Raw genomic sequence first — 11833 nt, 5'->3', positions numbered from 1 at the left:
GCGCGTGGTAATATACTAAGTATATTTTTCTACATAAATCCAGATAAAGCTGGGAGATTGAGGCCACTGGAGGACGAATCCAGTAGGTGACAAAGCCCACCAAGCTCCACATAAAGCTGAAAGGTTGTTTTTGGTGGACTGACCCTTTAAACCAGCCTCTCTCAACCAGAGTGCCTTCTTCAGGGGGGATTTAGCAAAATGCCTAAAAATTGGCCAAAATTTGTATACAAGCCCTTGTGTGGATGAAGGCTGCCTTTTTTGTTACACTAAGTCACAAGCTTTCATTGTACACAATTAAAACCTTCTAGCTGCTGGTGTTCTAACAACCAATGGCGTTATCAGTTGATAAGGAGGATGTCAGCCACCTGCATAGAATCCTTTTTTGACCCTCCCCTGCCCCTCTCCATCAGTGGTGGGGGTCACATTAGCTAAGTGATGGAAACATTGGAATACTAGTCAGTACCAGTTTGCAAAAGTATATACTGTGTGTGTGTGTGTGTGTGTATATATATATATATATATATATATATATATATATATATATATATATATTTTTTTTTTTTTTTATTGATTTTGAAACACACATATACAAAAGAACAACAAACAAAAATAACTTAACATACTACTACATACCGCACCTAGAGGTGCAAAAATTACACCCCCCCCCCCAGCCCTCCCTGACCCCAGTGCAATGCCGTGTAGTTCAATGCATACAAGGAAATACAGGTGGAAACCTTCCCGGAGAACCTTAACACGTTGTTGTCTCCCCCACATGGGCTTCAGACCAACAAGTCAGCCTCCTCTACCCATTCCCAACTGTGTAGTATCTGCTAGGCTTAGGTTCAGTTTGCTACCTCCCCAAGTAACGGAGGAACACAACATATTCCCCCAAAGGCACCCACCACCCACACCAGTGATGGACCACAACTACTTCAACGAAGAGTAGATGGGTTCTCTGTCCAACTCTGCCATATCTTTTGAAACTTTTTGAAGCATCCCCTGTTCAGATATGTTGCCTTGTAGAATGGTAGCACTTTGTTCACTAGTGCCTTCCAATACGCCATCGATGGCGCCTCGGCCCCCCTCCAATGCAGAAGAATGGCCTTACACTCATAGAACAGGGTAACTGATAGCAGAATTCTTTGTGCCCGTAGAGGTGCCAGATCCTCCACCAGACCCAGCAGACACACTGTCATATTTAAGGGCACTTTAATTGTAGTAATATCCTCAAGAGTCCCCACTACCCCCTGCGCAAAAGTTTATTTTTTTAAATACACTTTATAATTCACCTCTAACATTGGGTATCCTACTTGGACCTGTAGATGTAGTTGCATTGTGTAAAACTAGTAGAATAGTTTTTTACAGTTTTAGAATATGGTGTTTCAAACCTGTCCATAATTTTTATAGGGGGCCTTAGCTGAAAAAAGGTTGAGAAACACTGCTTTAAACAACTATGAAAACCTTGGAATGTAAACTTTGCCTGACAAGCCATAAATCTCATCACCTGAGGCAGCAGATGTCTTGCAAGACTTGTGGAATATGAATACCGTGACCAAGGGTCACAGTTCTTGGGTATGTTGTATCCTCCATATTGGTGTCATACAGCAGAGCTCTTACTTGTGAAACGTTGATGGATGGAATGCCTTCAATGCAGGACAGAAGATAAAATATTAAGAGGCGGTTGATTACATTATTTGCAAGGTGAAACACCTGACCAGCCATGTTTTGTTAATGAAATAAATTTTCTCCCTTCCCCTTCCAGGGCGGCAACACATGGGAGATGAGAGGCTCCACCCTACAGGAAACACAATCAGTTCACAACTGTTAAAAGGCCCCACCCTTCCCCTTGTCCCTCAGTATTGATTGTGTTTCTCCCACAGCAAAACATTTGTTTTTTTTCTTTGACCAGAAGACCTAGAGCACATGTTTCAAACACAAGGCCCGCGGACCGAATCTGACCCTCCAGGCCATTTTATGTGGCCATTTCACCTCTCATGCAATGCCTCCAGCTTCTTCCCAGCAGCAGCACAAGGTAAGAGGAGTGCAATGTGATTTAAGGGAGGGCGGGGGACCCAAGTTCTGATGGTGGGGAGGCTGGAGGGCGGGGGACCCAAGTTCTGATGGTGGGGAGGCTGGAGGGCGGGGGACCCAAGTTCTGATGGTGGGGAGGCTGGAGGGCGGGGGACCCAAGTTCTGATGGTGGTGAGGCTGGAGGGCGGGGGACCCAAGTTCTGATGGTGGGGAGGCTGTAGGGCGGGGGACCCAAGTTCTGATGGTGGTGAGGCTCTTGACATCCTATGTAAGGGTAGGGGATGCTCTGGACATCTAGTCCTACAGATACATCTGGCCCTTTTGAAGGCAATCATAATGCCGATTCGGCCCGCGATTAAATTGAGTTTGACACCCCTGACCTAGAGAATCGGATGGTAATCCTGAGAAGCAGGTTCAGGAATGCCGGTGAGGGCCGCACTCTCCCTGCACGCCTTTTGGGCTTCTCACAGGTCGCCTCTTGTGGCACAGGCAATTTGGACACATCATGGTTGTCCCTCCGCTTGTTGCCCCACTCAGCAGCTCGGGTCTCCTCCTGTCCTCCCCTGCAAACAGTGGGCGCCATGCTGTAAAGGATCGGCCACATAACATCAGCGATGAGGGGAGGACTCAGTGCGCTCCAAGCCTCGTTCTGAAACCAGAACTTCCCGTCTGAACAGGGAAGAGGCGGAGCATGCACAGCGCAACCCAGGAGTGGGTGTAAGGTGCGGAGGAGTCACCGGACCCGCATAACGGCGGGAAAGTAACAGGCTCTTCAGCTACCAAGAGCCAGAAGGCTCCTAAGAGTGTGAACCTCTTCTGGACCCACCTCATGGAGAAGGAGGATGGAAAGATAGCACAGTTGGCTGCAGGCAAAAGCAAATCGGGGGCCAGGTAAGTGCCTTTTCTGAGATGAGTTCAGAAAACGGTAGAATGCCTTAGAGGGACAGCAGAAGAGGAGAAAGGTTGTCTGCTAGCACCCCCCCCCCTTTCAAAATAAGGTGGTATACCAGAAGGGGTGTATGCTGCTGCTGCAGTGTGAAGCACACAGCCTAATTTTGCAGCTCCCCAGTCGGGACAGCAACTTGCGAAGGGGTGATTTTGGCCGCTATCCTCCTTATGTGACCTTGAGGATAGAACAGCAAGCCCTGTGGCTGTGGTAAAGGGGAAAAACAGTGGTGAGTACTTCCCTTTGCCTTGGGAGCTTAGCAGCAGTACCCCTTATAGCAGCCAGGTGGTTTATTGGGCTTTGACATAGTACTCCCTCCCTTAATGAGGGTGCTACTATCCTTTCCCTTAGACCCAGAAGATTCAGCTAGACCAATGTCCACAGCTTCCTTTTAACTCAGGAGATGCTGTGGTTATTGCAACATTAAGTTGCTAGTCTCTCACTATGCACAGGACTGCATAATACACAGAGCGCTGGGCACAGGACTGCATAATACACAGAACGCTGGGCACAGCACTGCATAATACACAGAGCGCTGGGCACAGGACTGCATAATACACAGAACTCTGGGCACAGGACTGCATAATACACAGAGCGCTGGGCACAGGACTGCATGATACACAGAGCGCTGGGCACAGGACTACATAATACACTGAGCGCTGGGCACAGGACTGCATAATACACACAGCGCTGGGCACAGGACTGCATAATACACAGAGCGCTGGGCACAGGACTGCATAATACACAGAGCGCTGGGTACAAGACTACATAATACACAGAGCGCTCGATACAGGACTGCATAATACACAGAGAGCTGGGTATAGGACTGCATAATACCCAGAGCGCTGGGCACAGGACTGCATAATACACAGAGTACTGGGCACAGGACTGCATAATACACAGAGAGCTGGGCACAAGACTACATAATACACAGAGTGCTGGGCACAGGACTACATAATACACAGAGTACTGGGCACAGGACTGCATAATACACAGAGCGCTGGGTACAAGACTACATAATACACAGAGCGCTGGATTGTAAGATTCTGGTACCTTTGGTACCCTTATTGCCCATTTTCCTTTTCATATTGCGTCCCACCTTTTTAGTTAGGTGGAACGCATATACCTTTAAGCCGGATGACATCATCGCTGAGCGCCGCTCTGAGCGGCTATTTCAATCGCCGGCTTTCTCTCTCACATTGTTCGTTCAATGTTACCGCATGCTCACAAGCCTTGTCTTATGCTGCCGGAGCCTCCAGCTATTCTCTTTACCTGGAACAGACCGGAACCTCGCTACTGATCCCGTATCTCGCTACCGGATCACTCCCTCACTACCGGACCCCTCTACTTACTAACCTTACTAGTGATAAGTACCCCACAGGGGATTCCTCCATAACTAACTTACACTATCTACCTCTGCACATTAAGGACTGTTACTATCTATGCATACTAATTCTATCATCTGCACTGTTACATAGATTGCTAGCTCTTGAGTCTACTACCATCTATCCTTGCACTGGGTTAGTCTATCCTGTATATGTCATCTGCTGTCCTCACCACCTGTTACCATACATGATTACTAACCTATCTGCATTCTACCTATTACCATCTACTACTCTCCTGAACATTACTATCAAGTGCTTATCATTACTGTCACTGCTCACACCTGTCCCTTCGGCACATCACCTCCATACTATCATATACATCCTATCACTCCAGGAACATCTTATTGAGTGTGTGTATATCTGTATGCTGAAGCAGACAGGCCCACAGTGATGAGTCTGGAGAGTTGGATCTGGTATTTCAACACATCTCTACATGACTACTGAGTGGAGATTCTGCAGCTGCAAATCCAGCTTACTATAAAAACTCAGGAGCGTTACAGATTGAACGAACCTAAAAAATGGATTCAGCAGAATTACCCACTCAAGTGACACAATTAACACAACAAGTAAATGCATTAATACTTGCTCTTACTGAAGTAAAAGATGAAAATCAGACTCTGAGACAGCAGGTAACCCGTCTTTCACAGCTTACTGCTGCTCAGCCCCCTGAACCTAAAATAAACCCTCCTCTAGTGTTTACAGGTGATCGGAAAAAATTTTGTGAATTCAAAAACGCGTGTCAATTGCTTTTTTTGCTAAAACCTCGTACTTACCCTACTGATCAAATTAAAGTTTGTACCGTTATTTCATACTTAACGGGTGATCCACGGGCCTGGGCAGACTCTCTCTTTGAGAAAGATGATCATCTTCTCAACTCCTATCCTTTATTCCTAGCGGAACTCGCTAGCTTATATGAAGACCCCAATAGGCAGAGTACTGCTGATATCCAATTGAGGGCTTTAAAACAAGGAAGGAGACCTGTAGAAGACTTTGTAGCTGAGTTCAAAAGATGGACCCTTGATTCAGGGTGGAATGATACATCTCTGCGAACTCAGTTCAGACTCGGGTTGTCAGAAGCCGTTAAAGACGAGCTCGCCCGAGCGGATTTACCTGGCACTTTGGATGCCTTAATACAACTCAGTATCAACATTGACAGGCGACTGCGAGAAAGAAAGGCTGAGAAAATGGGAATGCCATTGTCTAGTCCTTCTCGGATTTCGGCCGTTGACCCTACTCCTATGGAGGTAGGAACCATACGCCCACCTTTATCAACTACTGAACGAGCCAGGAGAAGATCCAGAAACCTCTGCATGTACTGCGCATCCCCGGATCATTTGATAAGCGTCTGTCCCCTTGTCCGCAAAAAAGAGGGTGAGTGTTCACATGTCTTGCTAGGGGGATTAACGACTTCCTTTTCTAATCCCTATCTCTGTTCATTTAACATTACAGTGGGACCAGACTAGGATTACCACCAAGGCTATGATCGACACAGGATCTTGTGGGAACTATATCGATACACGTTTTGTTACTTTAAATAAAATACCTATTATTTCAAAACCTAAACCTGTCTCTGTTAGTTTCATTAACGGTATTCCGTTATCTTCTGGTCCAATCACCAATCAGACACAAGCACTCCTTGTCACTGCTAACGAGTCTCATATGGAGACCACCACTTTTGATGTACTATCTTCACCCCATTTTCCCATTATTTTGGGACTTCCCTGGTTACACACACATCAACCAACCATAGATTGGAAAACACGGACTCTAACTTTCCCTTCTCACTATTGCGAGATTACGTGTAACCTCCCATCTTATGGAAAGATCCTGTCTGTGGTGTCAGATGAGATTGCACCACTATGCTATCAGGATCTGTCCGAAGTTTTCCTTGAGAAAAATGCTCAAGTGTTGCCTCCCCATTATGATTGCACTATCGATCTACTCCCTAACAGCAAATTGCCTTTCGGTCATGTCTATCCTCTTTCACAGGATGAACTCTCTCATCTCAAGGAATACTTGGATGAGAATTTGACAAAAGGGTTCATCAGACCCTCTACTTCTTCCACAGCTGCAGGACTTTTCTTTGTCCGCAATAAGGATTCAAGTCTTAGGCCTATTATCGATTATAGGCAATTAAATACCATTACGATAAAGAATCGCTATCCTTTACCGCTCATCCCTGAACTCATTGAACAAGTGGCTGGGGCTACCTACTTCTCTAAATTGGACCTAAAAGGGGCATACAACCTAATCCGAATCCGTGACGGAGATGAGTGGAAGACAGCATTCAGAACCAGATACGGATTATTTGAATATCTTGTGATGCCATTCGGGTTGTGTAATGCTCCCGCAGCTTTTCAACGGTTCATAAACGACATCTTTAGAGACTTACTTGATGTCTGTGTTGTGGTATATCTGGACGATATACTTATTTATTCTCGATCTTTGTCTGAACATATAAAACATGTAAGACTTGTGTTATCCAGATTACTCGCACACAATCTATACGTGAAATTAAAAAAATGCCTATTTCATAAAGAAGAAATATTATTCCTAGGATACATCATATCCAAAACCGGAATCAAGATGGATATGAGCAAGATATCCTGTATTCTGGACTGGCCTATACCAACAACTCGTAAGGCATTACAGCGATTCCTTGGATTTTCAAACTTCTATAGGAAGTTCATCAAGAACTTCTCTGCTATTGTGAGACCTCTCACACAACTTACAAGTATAAAGAAACCATTCAAATGGTCAGAAGAAGCAAATGGAGCTTTCCGCTTGTTAAAATCAAGCTTTACTTCTGCTCCCATACTACGCCATCCAGACCCATCCCTCCAATATATTCTGGAGGTAGATGCGTCAAACCTGGCAGTAGGAGCAGTTCTCTCTAAACGACCAACAAATACTTCACCACTCCACCCAGTTGCTTTCTTCTCTAAATCACTAAGCAGCCCAGAGGTGAATTACCCAGTGGGTGAAAAGGAGTTGCTTGCCATAAAACTGGCACTGGAGAATTGGCGACATCTACTTGAAGGTACCCGATTACCAATACTCATATATACAGATCATAAAAACCTTCAATACCTCCAGACTAACAAAACTCTTTCCCACCGGCAGGTACGATGGTCATTATTCTTCCTAAGATTCAACTTCCTAGTGACCTACACGCCTGCAGACAAAAATAAAAAAGCGGATGCGCTATCACGATTAACCGAAGATAACTGCGCCGAAATCCCTTCTATTCCTATAATACCCTATGAACGTGTATTATTGGTGTTGTTCGTTCCCTGAAGGAAGAGATTTTGCACAGTATAGGATTGGATTCACCTCCACCACAACTAAGTACTGATGCAGAAGGCTTCCTCTATTACAACGGCAAACTCTACATACCCCCTACTATGCGCACCAAGATCTTGGAGTTGTCACATGATGTGCCTATGGCAGGACATATGGGTATGACGAAAACTCTTAATTTGCTTACCAGGCAGTTTTGGTGGCCTGATATGAAGACGTCTGTACAAAAATTTGTTTCTTCATGTGACATCTGTGCAAGGTCCAAAATTGACACTACAAAACCATCTGGTCTACTCTGCAGTCTACCAATACCCCAGGTTCCATGGGAAGTTGTGTCCTTAGACTTTATAGTAGAACTACCACCTTCCAAAGGATTTAATACCATTCTAGTGTCAGTGGACCATCTGACAAAGATGGCACATTTCATTGCTATTCGCAGACTACCTTCTAAACAAACAGCGGAACTACTAATGAAACATGTGTTCAAGTTACATGGAATCCAAAGACTCTTTTATCCGACCGTGGTTCACAGTTTATTTCCAAGTTTTGGCAAGCTCTATGTCAAATATTACGGATTGAGCGAAAGCTCACTTCTCCTTACCACCCTCAGACCAACGGACAGACTGAAAGAGTCAACCAGTGTATAGAACAATATCTGCGTTGCTACACATCATACCTACAGGATAATTGGGTGGACCTCCTCCCTCTGACGAAATTTGCTTATAACAACGCAACCCACAGTACTACTAAGCAAAGTCCGTTCTACTTGAACTATGGGTTTCATCCCACACTTCTTCCACCACGCATCCTACCATCAAGTAACCCAGTAGCCTCGGATTATCTTACCCAAATAAAAGACTCTCTGTCTGGGTTTACTTAATACCACCATCTCACACGCTCATAGTCAACAAAAAAGGTACTACGACCTTCGTAGAAGACCTTCTCCGCAATATGCTATTGGGGACCTCGTTTGGCTATCGACAAAAAATTTAAGGTTAAAGATCCCTAGCAAAAAGCTTGGACCTTTATTTCTGGGACCCTTCCCAATTAAGAAACTCATTGGAAAAGCTGCAGTGCAACTCACCTTACCGGCAGATCTCAGAATACATCCCATCTTTCATGTGTCGCTACTGAAACCACATGTTCCTAACCAAGGAATAAGGCCTACCATCTTGCCTCCACCTCCAGTACAAGTTGAAGGCGGAGAAGAATATGAGATTAAGGAGATTTTGGATTCTCGTATCCACAGAGGAAGCCTCCAATATCTCATAAGATGGAAGAACTATGGACCCCAAGACGACACCTGGTTGGATACTTCTGATGTTCACGCACCTAGGCTTATACGAAGATTTCACTCTAAATACCTGGAGAAACCAGTGCTATAGGCCTTCCGGAGCCGGCCTTAAGGGGGGTACTGTAAGATTCTGGTACTTTTGGTACCCTTATTGCCCATTTTCCTTTTCATATTGCGTCCCACCTTTTTAGTTAGGTGGAACGCATATACCTTTAAGCCGGATGACATCATCGCTGAGCGCCGCTCTGAGCGGCTATTTCAATCGCCGGCTTTCTCTCTCACATTGTTCGTTCAATGTTACCACATGCTCACAAGCCTTGTCTTATGCTGCCGGAGCCTCCAGCTATTCTCTTTACCTGGAACAGACCGGAACCTCGCTACTGATCCCGTATCTCGCTACCGGATCACTCCCTCACTACCGGACCCCTCTACTTACTAACCTTACTAGTGATAAGTAGCCCACAGGGGATTCCTCCATAACTAACTTATGCTACTAATTCTATCATCTGCACTGTTACATAGATTGCTAGCTCTTGAGTCTACTACCATCTATCCTTGCACTGGGTTAGTCTATCCTGTATATGTCATCTGCTGTCCTCACCACCTGTTACCATACATGATTACTAACCTATCTGCATTCTACCTATTACCATCTACTACTCTCCTGAACATTACTATCAAGTGCTTATCATTACTGTCACTGCTCACACCTGTCCCTTCAGCACATCACCTCCATACTGTCATATACATCCTATCACTCCAGGAACATCTTATTGAGTGTGTGTATATCTGTATGCTGAAGCAGACAGGCCCACAGTGATGAGTCTGGAGAGTTGGATCTGGTATTTCAACACATCTCTACATGACTACTGAGTGGAGATTCTGCAGCTGCAAATCCAGCTTACTATAAAAACGCAGGAGCGTTACATGGATACAGGACTGCATAATACACAGAGAGCTGGGTACAGGACTGCATAATACACAGAGCACTGGGCACAGGACTACATAATACACAGAGCGCTGGGTACAGGACTACATAATACACAGAGCGCTGGGCACAAGACTACATAATACACAGAGCAGTGCCATCTTAAGAGCATTGAAGGCCCCCGGGCAATGAAGTGCACTGGGGCCCTGCCTACACAATCACCCACGGGAATAAAAATGTAAATTATCACACACATGGATGGTAGTCAGACTCGACTGTCCTGTGTGTGCCTATTCCTGTGGAGGCAGACCGGCATTCCTGCAGTTGTGGGCTCCCCCTCCATGGCCCAAGTGGCCTGACAGCAGCGGAGGGCCAATAGGTGCTTGCCACCTGCTAAGTTCGGCAGCAGGATGCACACAAGAGTCGAGACCAATGCTTGGCTAGGGCTGAGTCCCTGGGCAGGTGGGGCCCCCCGAGCAAGTGGGGCCCCCGGGCAACTGCCCAGCGTGCCCATTCGGTAAGACAGCCCTGACACAGAGCGCTGGGTACAGGACTGCATAATACACAGAGCGCTGGGTACCGGACTTCATAATACACAGAGTGCTGGGCACAGGACTGTATAATACACAGAGTGCTGGGCACAGGACTGTATAATACACAGAGTGCTGGGCACAGGACTGTATAATACACAGAGTGCTGGGCACAGGACTACATAATCCTAAGAGCATTGGGTACAGGACTGCATAATACACAGAGCACTGGGCACAGGACTACACAATACACAGATCACTGGGCACAGGGCTATATAATACATAGAGCACTGGGCACAGGACTAAATAATATACAGGAGGATATTAGACATAGAGTGCAGGGTTCAGAGGTTTGCTATGCACAGAGGACACTTCTGCCCCCACATCCATAGCTCACCTCTGCACCCTTCTCTCACAGATTATCTCTGCAGCCACCTCTTAACCCTTCCTCCACAAAGGCTAAACTCTACATCTCTCCATGCAGCTGCCCCGACCCCTGCTTCCCCACTGCCCTCACCTGTGTACAAACACCCCCTCCCCCCCCTCTACTCACCTCCCGGTCTCAGCCCTCCGCACAGTCAATTTATGGCTCTGCCTCTCCTCCACTGAACGGCAGCAGAAGAGGCAGTGAGATCGTCCAGCAGGGGGCATCTGCATCTGAGCCACCAGGCTGTTTCTCAGCCAGCATGGAATGCCCTGTCTACATTAATCCAGCCCTGAATCCGGGGACAGACTTGGATCGGGGACAGTGTCCTCCAACCGGGGACGTCTGGTCATCCTATCTTACGGGCTATTTCTGCCACAGAACAAGTTAGAGATTTCTAAAGGGTTAATTGAAGGGGATGTAAGGTGGTCTGCAGGAACCTTGAGATTCCATGAGTAATACCACTGATTTTTCCCTGGTTCACAATCCACACCAGATAATCTGAATGTATTAGATCAGCTGCTATGATCCTGGCACATATCTCCAAGAGTCTTCTTGCTCTTTAAAGCCTGCCTCCTAAGTTTTTCCACATATGGTGGAGAGGCAGAGTAAAGGGGTATCCTTGGGGAAAATTTTCTTCTTATGGGGTTGCTTGCTATGTGTAACATCTTAACAAGCTCCAACCTTATAACATAACAGGGAGGAGAATCCTCCATCAATTAAGATGTAATATCCCACACCTCGTGTTTAAACGCTGGTTAGTGGACAGGAAGGAGGAGGTAGGGAGGGAGGGAGTGGTCTGTCATTTACCACTGTGTATACACCCACATTTGTGACTCTATAGTCACATGGGCTGCTCAGATTGATAGGGAGGAAACACTCAGCATAGAAAGTCACTGAAAACTGAGCATGTGCAAGGCAGCCAACACTGCTCTGCAAAATCCCTAGTTGAATTGGGGACATGGACAGAATTTGGAGATAGAGAACAGCAGGAT

This window comes from Pelophylax lessonae (assembly GCF_965119305.1).
Source record: "Pelophylax lessonae genome assembly, chromosome: 1".
NCBI lineage: Eukaryota > Metazoa > Chordata > Amphibia > Anura > Ranidae > Pelophylax > Pelophylax lessonae.
The sequence above is the reverse complement of the archived record's forward strand: the minus strand, read 5'-3'. Positions refer to the sequence as shown.